This window comes from Leopardus geoffroyi, chromosome C1, assembly GCF_018350155.1.
Source record: "Leopardus geoffroyi isolate Oge1 chromosome C1, O.geoffroyi_Oge1_pat1.0, whole genome shotgun sequence".
Taxonomy (NCBI): Eukaryota; Metazoa; Chordata; class Mammalia; order Carnivora; family Felidae; genus Leopardus; species Leopardus geoffroyi.
The window spans coordinates 130,027,062-130,042,115 of NC_059328.1; the positions used below are offsets into that span (position 1 = coordinate 130,027,062).

A 15,054-nucleotide genomic window follows, 5' to 3' on the forward strand; every position below is an offset into this window, starting at 1 on the left:
CCTATTAAACTTTCCCCAGCTCTCCCTGAGATCACAAAACCACATTTTATTTTCAAATGAAACGTATCCCACTTGAATTGTTTCTAATCCCCATTAATCTATTAGAGAGCAGATACGAAAATGAAAGGCCTTTGTAATTTGATGACGATAATAATGGCCAACATGTATTATACACTTACTATGTGTCAAGCACACCAATAACACTTCACCTATGTTATTTCATTTAATTCTCACACAGCTAATGAGGTATTCTGTATTTCACATTTCAAGGAAGCCATGAGCACATTATATGATTTTTTAAATATACAAATAAAAAGGGGGGGGGGAATGCTGCCAAACTGTGATATAATATTTTCTTGCCACTTCAGATTTTTATTTTATACTTGTTGAAAGTGTTCTTCTGTCACACCAGCCTCTCGCTGCCTTGCAATTTTTTTCTCCATATACCAAGGGATTTGGGATTTCTCCTGCTTTTTGGTTGCATGACTTGGTGTGTGATAAGCAATCCTTTTGCTGCACCTCAGTAACAAAAGGAACACAGTTTCAGCTACCTGAGGGTATTTTCCTTTCTTGGATACCATAAAGCCCCCTTCTTTTTTCTTTGCAAGAAAACCTGGCATAACAGTCATTCTTCCAGTGATGAATTGTTGCTTCACAAATAACAAATTTAAGCCCCACTGCTTTGTTTCTGCATATACAATAACTTTTTATCTTAAAGCCAAATGCACTGTGTAATTTTTCTCAAGACAGTTTAAATAGCAAATTACCTCAGCATGTGCATTAACACCAATGCCTATAACTCAAGTAAACTCACGACAACGTGAACAGCAATGGCCAAGTATGTGTGTGTTGTGTGCGTGTGTGTGCATGTGTGTGTGTGTGTGTGTGCGCACAGGCTCAGGCAATGCCAGCTGTATCTTAGCTGCTATGTGGGCAATGGTAATCATAAAATACTGTTCCTTGTATAAATAATCTCAATTTCTGAGATGTGAAAATGTAAAATATTGTATTTCATGGAATCTATAAAATATAGTGTGTTCAAAACATTATATAACTAGTAAGAGGCCAAGTTAGAATTGTAACATAGGAAACCTGACTCTGGACCACATTCTCTTAATTGCTACATTACACCAGTTTTAAGAAAATTAAGAAAACAAATCCATGTCCTTATCTTAATTTTTCCATAATGACCTACAGTTGGAACTCAATATAACTTTCACCTTACGTTTGTAGATTTAATTTCAAACCTTTGCAGCTGCTTCTTGTGTTTTTATTAAATAGTGACACCAGTCATCGTACTCTGTATAAAGAGGTGATGGTTTCTGACTGGAGGGTTTATGATCTAAATTAGACAGGACAAAACCAGGAAAGTGAGATGGCAAAAGGTTGTGAGAAGCTGGTGTTGGTTTCAATTTGCTTCATTTTCATGGTGCAAATGTTCTTAATGCATCCTGAATTCATACTTCCCAGCTCTTTTTCTCCCAATAATTTGCAAGGCATGTCAAGCAAGTGGTAATGTTCCTTTGTTTCAAGTGATGAATCTGAGTATACCCATATTCACACAGCTAGTAAGAGGATGAGACAGTTCTAGCACTCAAATTATACCTATATTCGGAACATATCCATGTTCAAAAAAAAATTATAATCTTGTTGCTACATTTAACAAATGGATGAATACAATGACCTTATCTGATCATACAAAAACTCTCCTGGAAAAGGAGAGCTTGACCATGCCCCAGATTTCAAACATTTACCTTGAATTTAGTGAAAATGCAACACAGTAGAATAGCATATGCTCTGGATCCAGCCTGTCTTGGTCCATATCCTGGCTTTGCCACCAACTAGCTTTGCAGCTTTGTCAAGTTTCTTAAACTCTCTGTGCCTCAGTTTCCTTATCCATAAGGTAAGGATCATAAAGTAATAAAAATTCTGGATGAAATGAAAGGGTAAAATTCTATCAATAAGGTTGTATATAGACTAGAAATCATGGTCTTTAAAATAGAAACTTAGAAATGATGAGCAAAGAAATTTGGGGGGAAAGAGGAAGCACTCTTTATTGTTATATTAAACTTGGATTGACTACCAGTTCACCTTCAGTTTTTATGCATGCTATTATTCATCTGTACATATCTGATCTTTCTAGTGGCCCTCAAAGGGTTATCAATTCCAAGCCCAAGTCTTCTGCTCACTGAATAATACTCCTGTTTAAATTTCCAGAAACATATCCACATATCATTTCCACAGTCCCAGTACTATTTGCTTATGCGCCTCAGCAAGAACATCTGATAAACACACGCTTTCTTCCCGAAGCCATGCTGACTCTTGGTATTGTGAGCACACTCAGGAGACTTACTAAGCAAATGAATGCCCGTTGAATTCCTATTTTCACCTACTTCCCATTTAGTAACAGAGATAGTTACCAGTTCTTTTCAGGATTGTTAAAAAGCATGTCCACATGAAGATAGTATATGGAAAAGTAATTCCTCATTCATGACAGTATTAGAGTGTTCCAAAGGGGTAATGGTGAAGAAAAATAGTACAGCTGTGTTGAAGTATCTTAATTCAGCCACTCTATTTTCCCAACAGAAAAATCTTGGCTTAATATATGTCACATATGTATATAACTACTGTTACTGCACAACACACTCTTCACATTAATGTTGGCTGGTGGGTGGTGAATAATCTCAAACATCAAAAAATAATAATGCTTTTGTTTACAGTGGACTATGATAACTCTATCTTGTCTTTCATACTTCCCTTCTTTGGGTTTTCAATCCCAAACATTCTCCATACTCCCCGTGCATACTTGCAAAGGTGAGCACATGATCCTGGCTCCTGCAATCAGAGGACCCCATCCCCTAGGCCACGGTAACTTAGGAATAGGCATGTGACCCAGCTCAGGCCAATCAGAGTCCTTCTTGGGAATTTTCTACTTAAACTAACAAGAAAGATTCTGTTTTCTCTCTGTTACAGTGTTGGAAGGATAAAAGCTATAGCTATTTGTGCCACATTTCCCAGCCTTAAGGAGGAAACCTATCTAGTATCAAAAAGAATAAGGTGCAAAGAGAAGCAAAATCAGAGATAAAAGTTTGTCACATCTCCAAAGGGTACATTCACCCCTTACATTACCTTGTGCCTTTTATACAACTCCTCTAGAATACCATGTGAACAGTTCCTCTGAAATTGTGCCACAAAGTAGTCTTAGTAATGAGAAAAAAAAAAAGGCAGGTAACTTTGAATACTTAGTTCCAGTCTCCAAGGACCAGGTTCCTACGGCATGTCTTTCAGTCCTATGAAATACCCAACATCCTGTCCGGTTTTATCAGTCTATTAATTACTTTCTTAGCTCGTTTGAATTCCCATCACTTGCAACTGAAAGAGTCCTAAATAATACAAACTTCCTATGACTGTGAAAAATTCTTTCACACAGATAATTTCATTTAGGCACAGAGAATGTGCTATTTTATGGATGACAGAACAAAAAGAGGTTAAGGATTTGCCTGCCGCTATAGTCGAGCAGATTCTTTTTTATGTAAGAGAAAATAAAAGGGGGGAACCGGATGAGAATTATATCTAGGTCTCTTCCATGTGGGTTCCGCAAGTTTCCCTCCAGGCTATATTATGCCACATTTATTTGTCTCCAAATTCAGGCTTGCATTTGGGAGGAAGCATTCCTGGATCCTCACCCACTCACTGCTGATTCCAACTAAGTGCTCTTCATTCCTCCTTCCCACATTCTCAGTCAAGTGCCTGAACGAAAGCTGACTGTTGAACCCCAACTGTATTTACCAATACCTTTTAATAGTTAATATTTATTTAACAAGTACTATTCTTTATATATCACATTTATTAAGCGCACCAACCACTGTTCTAATTGCTGTACTTGTATTAACTCACTCAGTCCTCAGTAAGTAAGTAAGGTAGGAAACACAATTGTCCTTATTTTATGCATGAGGAAACAGAGGCACCAAAAGATGAGAAATTATATAGCTTGTCTAGGTCACAATGCCAATAAGTGGAGGAGTGTGAATTCAAATGGAGGAATGGCACTCCAGTGTCTGTCTCTGCCTTTGCCTAGATGCACATCACATGGTGCTCAGGTGCTCTGTATCGCCTGTGCACCTGTGCCTGACATTGTTAATTCCCACGCTCATATCTTGGGTCTATATTTACTGTTTTGTGACCTCTATAGAGGTCAGGAATAGCCTGTATTCCTATGGGACCTGATTGCTCCTCCTCTTTTACCTTTCTTGGCTCCTTCTTCATCTATATAACCTATGTGACTAAAGGCAAACTAATGCTCATTGAATCTGCTCAGATGATATTTGTAGCACTTGATCCCACAAACTGACAATAAAAAGATGGACCTAATGTGAGTGAACCCCGTGTTGAACTAACATTGCTGGCAGGGAGTATCTGGGGGGCCCACAAGTAAAAAAAAACCCATTTTCCTTCCTCCTTTTTCCCCTCCTGTTGGCCTTTATAATATGAAATACCAACTGAGATAAATTACTCTCCTCCTGAGAATTATTCACTATATTTACTAAAAGAGTTTGCACTACATTTGCAAAGAGTTCAAGTACTGAAGACAAATTTGTGTAAACTTAAAAATATAATTTATAGGAAAGATATCAAGTGCTGACAGAATAAAGGGACAACTGGAAAAGTAGGCTTTGAGGCTGCTAAAGGCTACAAACTTTCAGTTATAAGATGAGTAAGTTCTGAGGGTTTAGTGTATAACATGGTGACTATAGTTAATGATATTATATTGTATACTTGAAATTTGTTAAGAGACTAAATCTTCAATATTCTCACCAAAAAAAAAAAAAAAAAAAAAAAAAAGCTTTATGAGGTGATGCCTATGTTGATTAACTCAGTAATGGGAATCATTTCACAATATATACATCTCAAATAAACATATTGTATACTTTAAATATATTATAATTTTACTTGTCATAAAAAGGAAGAAAAACAACTAAGCTTTGAGAAGGAACAGGCAGAAACACAAATCAAAGCAGCTCAACAATGCGACTGGAACCTGGGTCCAAGTGCTGGAGTAAATGAGCTTCAAGCAACTTTTTTTTTTATTCAGCTCAAGATTCTAGGCAAGATTAATCAGCTTGAGTTCTGTACCTGGCTTTCAGTTAGGGCATGCAAGACACATGCCTGACATTTATACTCAAAATTCCCATAAATGAAAAGAAGAAATTCCTTCAAAAGTCACAGAAGATTAAGAATTGTTGATGGTTGTTAGGCAGCCAAACAGTAACACAGCAATGTCTATTCTACAGTAGTGATTTAAGAGCCACAGCCTTGACCATGAGTACTGAGTAAGTTATTCCCAATTCTAGTATCTACATTCAGTGATGAAAGATTGGAAGGTTGCTTTTATTCAAAACTTTATAGAGATGACAAAAAATTTTACTGAGGTAAAATAACTCCATACATGGTAATGTTACCTAGAAACATGTTAAAATACAATGAACTAGAAAGGATACATAGTTTCTGAAACCTGTTTATCTCACATAGAATTTATGATAAACCTGGAACAAGGAGGTGAAGGGAGTGGTTTCTGCCAGAACACTCTCCTCTCTGGGTTGCATGATTTTCAATGCTGCGACACCTACTTCTGTTTTCGGGGCCCCACATCTTTGCTCCTGAACTTATTTAAAGTCAAAGTTTGCCTTCCATCAAATATTCTGTTACACTTATGGCAGCACTCTGCCTCTCAGACCTGAACTTTCTAATCTGTGGCTATGTCTTCTCTGATGACTACGTCTCTTCAGAGCATCAGTCATCTCTGGGCTGCAACTATGCATACAGTACACCTTTTAAAAAGGAAATCACTTCTTTGTCATAACAACTGAACACTGATTCTCCTTTGTAAGGAAACATGGATACCATGATAATTTCTGAAAAAGACCACTCAAAATCATTGATCTTTGCTCACTCCAGTCCTTGCACTGAAACCTCAGTGTTAGGTCAAAAACCTTATTTTAAAATATCTTTTGGGATGTTTACACTTCCTGGATGTTATTCTACTAATAAAATCAATAAAGTCAATCAAAATCCCAACTCCTTACTTGGTAGTAAACATGACCTCCCCTGATGAGCGGAACAGCATTTGCTTCTTATATGTAAAGGTTAAGTCAAATTTAAAAACTCAAGTTTTTTTATTTTGAGCAAATGTTCTTCACAATTAGCAATAACGGCATTACACAAATCCATTCAACAGGCAAACTCATTCAGATACTTGGGGTCTTATTTTACTGTTAACTCAAAATGACAGATCCATCAGGATCAATAACAACATCCTATATAAACTCTATTAAAGTTTTTTTTCAGGGCAGACAGGATAGGCTTAGGCTATGCCACGGATTCCCAGATCTTACTGGCTTTCCTCGGCAAAAGTTTATGTCTCACTTTCACAGTGATGGTTGCAGATACTAGCTGATCTCCAGGGCAACTGCCTTCCTTTGAGCTCCAGGAATTAAAGCTTTCTGGAGTCTTTGTGCTACACATGTTTGCACATTCCCAACTCTAGACCCTCCTGTCTCTCTCTCTCTCTCTCTCTCTCTCTCTCTGAAATCTATCATTAGCCCTTAGAAATACAGCGGCCTCCCCTCATTAGCTCTCCCTTCCTCTCACATACTCCTCCCTCAGATACTCACATGTGTCATTTCCTCCTCCACATTCCGGAAGCTCCCAACTCAGATGCTCATCAACTGCTTAGTTACCTTGACTACTGCCACCTTCTTCTCTGCCAATTCTCCTTTGTCACCTATCCAATCTATTTAAAATTCCTCTGCCAAGATATTCTATTCATATAGCTAAGACCAAGACAGTTACGTCTTCCCACCTATCTCTAACTTCCCTTTCCTCCCTGACTTCTAACTTCTGGCTACTTTTATTTTAATCTATCCAGCAACAAAAATTTACTAACTTGCTTGCAGGATTCTATAAACTATACTAGGAACTCTATTCAAGAAAAAATATGATGCGTTTTCTATCACTAAGCTTATTGGCATGTATTGGGATGATAATATAAATGAAAAATAAAACAAATATATTTTTAGTCACTACTCTTTGGTAGTTCATGGCCATCAGATGGAGTTCAGTAAAGGGAGATAGAGGCTTAGACTTGAAAATTTTCAAAGCATTTAACTGAGTGGTTTTCAAACATGACCATTCATTAGAATCATCTAGAGATGTTAAAAAATATATATATTTCAAATTACTGACTCATCATCTCTACAGATGGAGGCACTGGAATCTGTAATTACATATGCAAAATATATAATGTATACAATATGGTTACTGTATGTATGTGCATATATGCATGTGTCTGTATGTATGTATAATGTATGTGTGTGTTTATAAACATATCTTCATACATTATAAGTAAAAATAAACACCTTCTCAACTGATTTTCATGATTATTCATGTTTATGTTCCAAGTCAATTCCATTCTTATATTTTGTTAAATCAGAGCCAAAAATAAATTGCAGAAAAGTTTAAGTGCCTTAGCCAAATCACATAACTAATTACTGACAAAACTAGAAGCTCAAACTAGAAGCTAAAAGCAGGTTTCTTGACTCACTACTCCCCCCCCCCCCCACTCCTCCAATGCTATTTACTCCAAGAAGTTGGTTGGAAGATTTAGAACTTCAGCTGAACCTTGAATTGTGGATAGGTTTAATAAATGTGGGATATTTCAAGGGAAGTTTCTTCCCCACCTCTGATCCTATGCAACTAATTTAAATTCAATGCATATTTTGCATAATTATTGACAGGCTAACATATATAAGGCATGGACACAACTGAAGACAGAAAAATGAATGAGCACACTACCATCCCTCAGGAAGAATTTACCTTTGAGAAGATACTGCCTTCCAAAGTCCTTTTTAGCCTGGGGACTCCCTGGGGAGCTTTGTTAATAAGCAAATCCCTTTTGTCTACCTGAGACTACTGAATCACTATTTCTAGAGTGGGACATTGAAATATGTATTATTAACATGCTTCTCAGTTGATTCTTAAGCATAGTAAATCCTGAGAAACATGGTGGTGGCAAATGAAGACCAAAAAATGGCACAGATGACAAGTAAGATAAAGGTTTTCAGCTCAGAGATGTAGAGTATTCTCCAATCTTGTAGTAAGGACAAAGCTATACAAACCGCAAATTAATAACTTTTCTTTAACACATTAAGAAACTGAGGTTGCAGGGCCACCAAGTAACCTGAAGTCTGGGGAGAAACAGTATTTTCAGGGAGAAACAAGGCCAAGTATTTACTGACTTGAGGCAGACAATACTAGATACAATCTTAGCTGAAAAGAAGATGTAGCTAAAACATTTAAACAAATTGCTAGAGGATGAGAATGAACTAGCATGAGAGTGCCAACTCCTAAGGATCTCAGCTATAGAGGACTTTACACACTCTTGCAGGCTTGGACTCCATGAATCCCACCAGACACTCACAGGGAAGGTCAGGGAGAATCCTGAGAAGGCTTTTCTTGGGGTGCTGGTAGAGGAGGAAACACTAGCTGCTGCCAAAACCCTGGCTCAACCCATCACCTCTATGTCTCCTACAAAACAAAAGCCTTAATATGCAGGGGGAAGAACAAACGTGAAACCAATTACCTTAGGGCACTATTGGAAGCCCATTGCATTTGGGGGACAAAACAGAAGAAAGCAAGCTCTACCCCTCTGAGTGGGGCCAGAACTCCTACCAATTGTGAAATGGATAGACTTTGAGGGCATTATGCTAACTGAAATAAGATAGAGAAAAACAAATACCATATGATTTCACTTATATGCAGAATCTAAAAAAACTGAACTCACAGAAACAGAGAACAGACTGGTGGTTGCCTGAGATGGGGCGGAGTAGGGGGCAGCAGAGAGGTGGAGGAAATGGGTGAAGGTGTTTTAAAGAAAAAAAAAAAAGTAAGTCCTGATCAAAACCCTGAACAAGAGCCTTCCAACCAACTGAGCCTAGTCAGCCAACAGAACTGAGAGAAATAAATAAAGTGGCTACTTTGAGCCCCAAAATAGAAAAAAAGAATTGGTAGGGTCAAAGGCTATATCTCATCTTGAGAAACATTGAAATAGCCTATATCTAAAACTGGGTTAGTTGTAGGATTTTTATTCCTAAATCCAATTTCTCATAACCTTTTGTATTTGATCAATTTGGAGTTCTTGTCCCTCCTTGGTAAGATTAAGTCTGGTTGTTGAAAGATCTGGGTGCCTATTTATTTAGGATCTCTAAAAAGTATCATAATATGCATTCACTTTATGTCTTTAATAACCAAAAGTTTGCTTTATCAACAAAGTTTAATGAAGTCAAAATTAACTCACTGGGTTACTCTCTTCTAGTGCAGAACTGAGGTCTGTATATTAGGTAAACTGCCTAATCTAAAACATGTATATTTTATATTATCCCAGATGTTCTATCAAAGTTACTACTAATTTTATTGGATCATTTTTTTCTCCATATAGATGAAATTTTCTGAATGGCATTACCCTGTACTTCCTTCAACTAAGATTTGTCTAATGACCTCAAAGAAATTCTTGTTAGGCTTTTGCTGTATATTTAGTTTTATTTCCCCTGGTCAACCTTCTTGATCTTCTAAACATAGATATTTAATAGTTTCTACTGAGTGGGAAAATAACTTCTAAAAAGGATTATTGCCCAATATACTAAAGGAGGATGTTCGTTTTCTAAGAATTTATTTTTAAGCAGATAATCCTTACTTTTAAAGTATAAAAACCTTATATATATTCACCATTTGTGAAACTTTTAATTAATTTATTTATTTAGAGGGGAGGGACAGCGGGGGCAGAGAAAGACAATCCCAACCAAGGTACACAGTGGGGCTGGATCTCATGACCGTGAGATCATGACCTGAGCAGAAATCAAGAATCAGATGCTTAACCCACTAAGCCACCCAGGTGCCTCATATTTGTGGAACTTTAAACCTCTCCTAAGTCTAATTAAATGAGTAATGTATGTGGAAGCACTATAACTCTAAAGCACCATATAAAAAAGTTAATTTTATATTATTAATACACATGCTATTATAGCACCATACAAAAATGTTAATTTTAAATTATTAATACACATACTATTATAATTCATTCTTTCAACAAACATTTTATTTAAAATTCTTATTTAACAATTAGACATTTTCAAGTAATTTTCCCAACGTTTTCTTCTCGGTCTGCCTCCCAGATTGAGTCTGGTTCATTTCTATAGCCTCATAATTTAGCTTATCACCTGAAACATAGCAAGCACTCAATAAATATTTATTAAATGATTCCAGACATTCTCAGCTTCCTCCTTCCCTCTACTTCCAATGAAAACTAATATATTCTAAATTATGTTGTGGTAAAGTTATTCGGTAGCTCCCAGTTTCACTCCATAATGACCTGTAGTCTTGAAAAGAAAATTTCCCCTTTGAATAAGTTTAAACTTGTCTGCATTATTAAAATAATTAATGGACATTCACACTTTAAATTTTACATCTTCATTCAAACACCATCTTTTTAAATTTAATCATTAAAGGGCCACCATATGTTTAAAAGTCATCACGATTGTTTAGATAGGGAGAGACTGGTGCTCCCTCTGCTGGTTCTAGAGATAAAAAGGGAACTGGAAAACCCACTCCAGTCAGTCATCCTGGCAACAAGGGCTTCTTACAACCTGAACTGAACTAACACACCACATTGATACCCATGCTAGTCAGATGAAAGATGTTATGGAAAGAGATGTCTGAAACTTAAGGTTAAAAGAGCTGTTGGTTAAAAACAAGAAAAAGAAACCTAGGAGAATAAAACAAAAAAATGTAAAATAAAAGTTGACAGATTCTCTTAAAATGATGTGTATAAAATAATAAAGACAGTTTCTTTCTTATTGTGAAGTTTTTAACTTGCATACCCAAAAGTAGCAATGTGGATTAACAAGCATTAATTATCTCAGTTGATTCTTACAACAAATGCTGTAAATTAATGGGTCAGGGAACATCATCACTATTGTCCCTTCCGTCTCAAATGGAGGTATCACTACAAAGATACATAGCTCTTCTCCAGGGCCTGAAAACAATCCCATGTTTTAGGTATTAATAATAACTAAATTCTAATGAACACTTATTATAGCCAGGCACTGAAACAAGCAGTTTACAAGCAATGCCTCATTTACTTCCCATAACAATTCTGTGAAGGAGGCACTATTATTATTCCCATCTTACAGATGAGGAAATTGAAACACAATCACTTTTCAGAGCCAAATTTTTATGCAAGAGTATGCCCCAAATCCAAAATAGGTCATGTGGAAAACACATCAAAGCCCACTCAAACACATGTGATATATTATTTGGAAATCATAGTACTCTTCGCAGAGTACCATGAAATATTGATATATTCAGTTCTATTGTATAAACTAGAAACACATTTTCTAGAAGAAAACATTACTAGAAAATATATATATAGGTACCAATCAAGTTTTTTTTAGAGTTTATTTATTTATTTTTAAACAGGGAGGGGCAGAGAGAGAGAGAGAGAGAGAGGGAGACAGAACCCCAACCAGGCTCTGCTTTGTCAGCACATAGCCTGACGTGGGACTCAAACTCACAAACCATGAGATCATGACCTGAGCCAAGATCATGACCTGAGCTGAAATCAAGAGTTGGATGCTTAACCAACTGAGCCACCCAGGCACCCCATCCAACTAAGTTTTATCTATCTATCTATCTATCTATCTATCTATCTATCTATCTATCCACCCATCCACACACACACATTTATATTTATATAATTATTCTTATTTATATATTTATGTATAAATTATATATGAAATATATCAAAATTATAGATATTATATATAATTTTAGAACTGGAAGTTTGTACCTCCCTTTGCCTATTTCAATTATATCCCACCCCCACCCTAACCAAATTATATTTACATTGCATATGTTTATTTTTTTTATTTTTTTTCAATATATGAAGTTTATTGTCAAATTGGTTTCCATACAACACCCAGTGCTCATCCCAAAAGGTGCCCTCCTCAATACCCATCACCCACCCTCCCCTCCCTCCCACCCCCCATCAACCCTCAGTTTGTTCTCAGTTTTTAAGAGTCTCTTATGATTTGGCTCTCTCCCACTCTAACCTCTTTTTTTTTTCCTTCCCCTCCCCCATGGGTTTCTGTTAAGTTTCTCAGGATCCACATAAGAGTGAAACCATATGGTATCTGTCTTTCTCTGTATGGCTTATTTCACTTAGCATAACACTCTCCAGTTCCATCCATGTTGCTACAAAGGGCCATATTTCATCCTTTCTCCTTGCCACGTAGTACTCCATTGTGTATATAAACCACAATTTCTTTATCCATTCATCAGTTGATGGACATTTAGGCTCTTTCCACAATTTGGCATTGTTGAGAGTGCACACTGCATATGTTTAAATATACAAATATATTTCAGATTTGGAGAGGGACCTTATATCCCAGAATGCCTTCAACTCTAATAAGTACAGACACCCTATGCCTTACAGAATTATCACTTATTTCACTCACTGAATTTTGGAAAAGTTGAAAATTCTTCAGGATATATTTCAGCTATTTTCAAATCAGTCCTGGAAGACTTTCCACATCCTTTTATAAGATAAAAATTGGCATAAATTAAAATTTATTGAAACACCCCTAGCTTCTCCCTCATGATTAAGTACATGATTAAGCTTTGTATTTAGGCTTCACTTATCTTCCTTTTAGGTGTTTAAATATGTTTTGCTGAAATCCTTCCTTTTCAAATTACTTTACATAACATGAGCCACTATCGTAAAAATTTGCACAGTAACAGAAATAATATGAGATTGAAATCAAAGACCTTTTACTGATCCTATTTTTTGGTTACATCATCCCCTCTGCTTTGCAGTGTTTCTCAACAAAACTACTTTGAGTTTCTACAGGGAATGCAAATTTTTTAAGCATCTCTAAAATGATATGTGTTTCTATACTCCCAAACCACACAAAAATTTTCAGGAAAATGTTTTATCAAGTTAAAACCATATAAGATGAACCCAAATTACCTTATAAAGTGATGAAAAAGCTTGATTGGCTGTCCAATTTGCCATTTTCATGCTCATTGTTTACCCAGCTGCATGTACCACTGAGCAAACAATCAGCAGCAGTTACCAAGGTTTTACAATAATAACAAATTATGAGGTAGAATCTTAGAATTCAGATAATTCAACCCATAAATTTAACTATTTTCTGAGTATTTGGGAAAAAAGCAACTCAGTCAAATTTTGTAGCCAAACCCCAGTGTCTGCGGGAGGCTAGTTTGAGAACACATCTCTTTGGATTCAGATTTTGATCCTCCCAATCATCTAACTTTCCCTCCATTAATGCCCCAATAGAAAGGCAATACAAGAAATTAAACTATGCTGAATTGTTTTTAGTTTACGTTTATATTTGAATAAAATTAAATTGAATCAAGTACCCATGGACTGGCTCACAGGTGGCAGAGAATGGGAGAAAAAGCACTGACCACCCTACAATTGAGTTTAAAAAAACATCAACCAAACCTTTAAAGAATTGGCAAAGGTTGAGTGTGGGTAGTATGACAGTATGAAACCCCTGGCAGCCCCGGACATAAGAGGAATTGGTACTTACTCCCAGGCTCTTTTCCGTGGACCCCAGCAGGTGCTCATGAGAAAGATGATAGCACAGTAGACAACCCGAGAGAGTCCCTTGTGTGGTACGGGCCAGCTGGAAGACAGCGACTGCTGCTGTGGGGAAAGCATGAACCCCAGACACCCTGCCCAGACCATCCTCTCATAAGTAGCAAAACCTTAAACCTCTGTGAGAGGGGCAGAGAAAACTCTGTCTCTACCAGGCACAGGTAAAGACCCACTGCTGATGGGAAAATGTAGAAGAAAAACTCCTTTGGCCCTGGAGGGGGGTCAGGAAACAGTATGGAGTCAGCCCCATGATATTATGTTAATGTGTTACAGGTGTGCTATCACTGCTGGAAGGACCAGGAAACACTATCCTGCAGTAGGACATCAGAGAGCCTATTCACTCCTCTTCCACCACCAATCCCCACCACTAACACACAATTATCAGAACAGCCAGCAACTTCACTCTTAGGTGTTTGCCCAAGAGAAATAAAAACTTATGTCCTCACAAAACCTGTACACGAATGTTTATAGAAGCCTCACTCATAACTGCTAAAAACTACCTAAATGGAAACAAACTAAACATCCATCAGCTGGCAAATGGATAATAAACTATGTCATAGCCAACTAGTGGAACACTACTCAACAATAAAAAGGAATAAAACTACTATTACATGTAACAACATGGAAGAATCTCAAATGCATTGAGTGAAAGAAGGAAGACACAAAGTCTACCTACTATATGCTTCTATTCCTATGACATTCTAGAAAGGCAAAACTATCCTGACAAAAAGAGTTCAATGGTTGCCTGGAGGTGGGAGGGGGACACTGACTACAAAAGAAACAAAGAACTTTGTGGGGAGCTAATCATCTTTATCCTAATTGTGGTAGTGGTTGCATGACTGTATACATGTGTCAAGTTTATAAACAGGGTGAATTTTATTATAAGTAAATTATTTCTCAATAAATCTGACTAAAAAAATCAAGAGATGTATATTTGAGACTCATTTCTGTCAGTCCAAGTGATTTCAAAAAAGATTCAGTTCACTTAAACCAGCTTTCAGGAAATATCTACTATATGCTGTGCCATGTTATATCTAAAAGGTGAATTAGTTGTGGCCCACTAAGAATACACAGAGTAAAGATACTTATTAATATATCTTCAGCAATTTATGGATTAAACCTGAAATCCTAATGCAAAAAACAAAATATCTAGAATTATGTGTTAAAGAATTACGTCATTTTAGAGCCTGTGGGATGCAATTCAAGAGGTTTTTAGAAGGAAATTTATAACCTAAAAGGCATTTACTGAAAAACATATATATATATATATATATATATATATATATATATATATATATATGTTTAATATACCTATATATATA

At 36.5% G+C, this 15,054-nt stretch overlaps 1 long non-coding RNA gene across 1 annotated transcript; it reads right to left on the bottom strand.

Annotated features, from left to right (window-relative positions):
* Positions 1 to 9,875: 9,875 nt before the first annotated feature.
* LOC123598869 lies at positions 9,876 to 14,330 on the bottom strand. Its single transcript, XR_006712833.1, has 3 exons — positions 13,665 to 14,330; positions 12,567 to 12,644; positions 9,876 to 10,271 (listed from the first exon to the last, which is right to left on the bottom strand). It is a non-coding gene; the product is annotated as an uncharacterized LOC123598869 (long non-coding RNA).
* Positions 14,331 to 15,054: the final 724 nt, after the last annotated feature.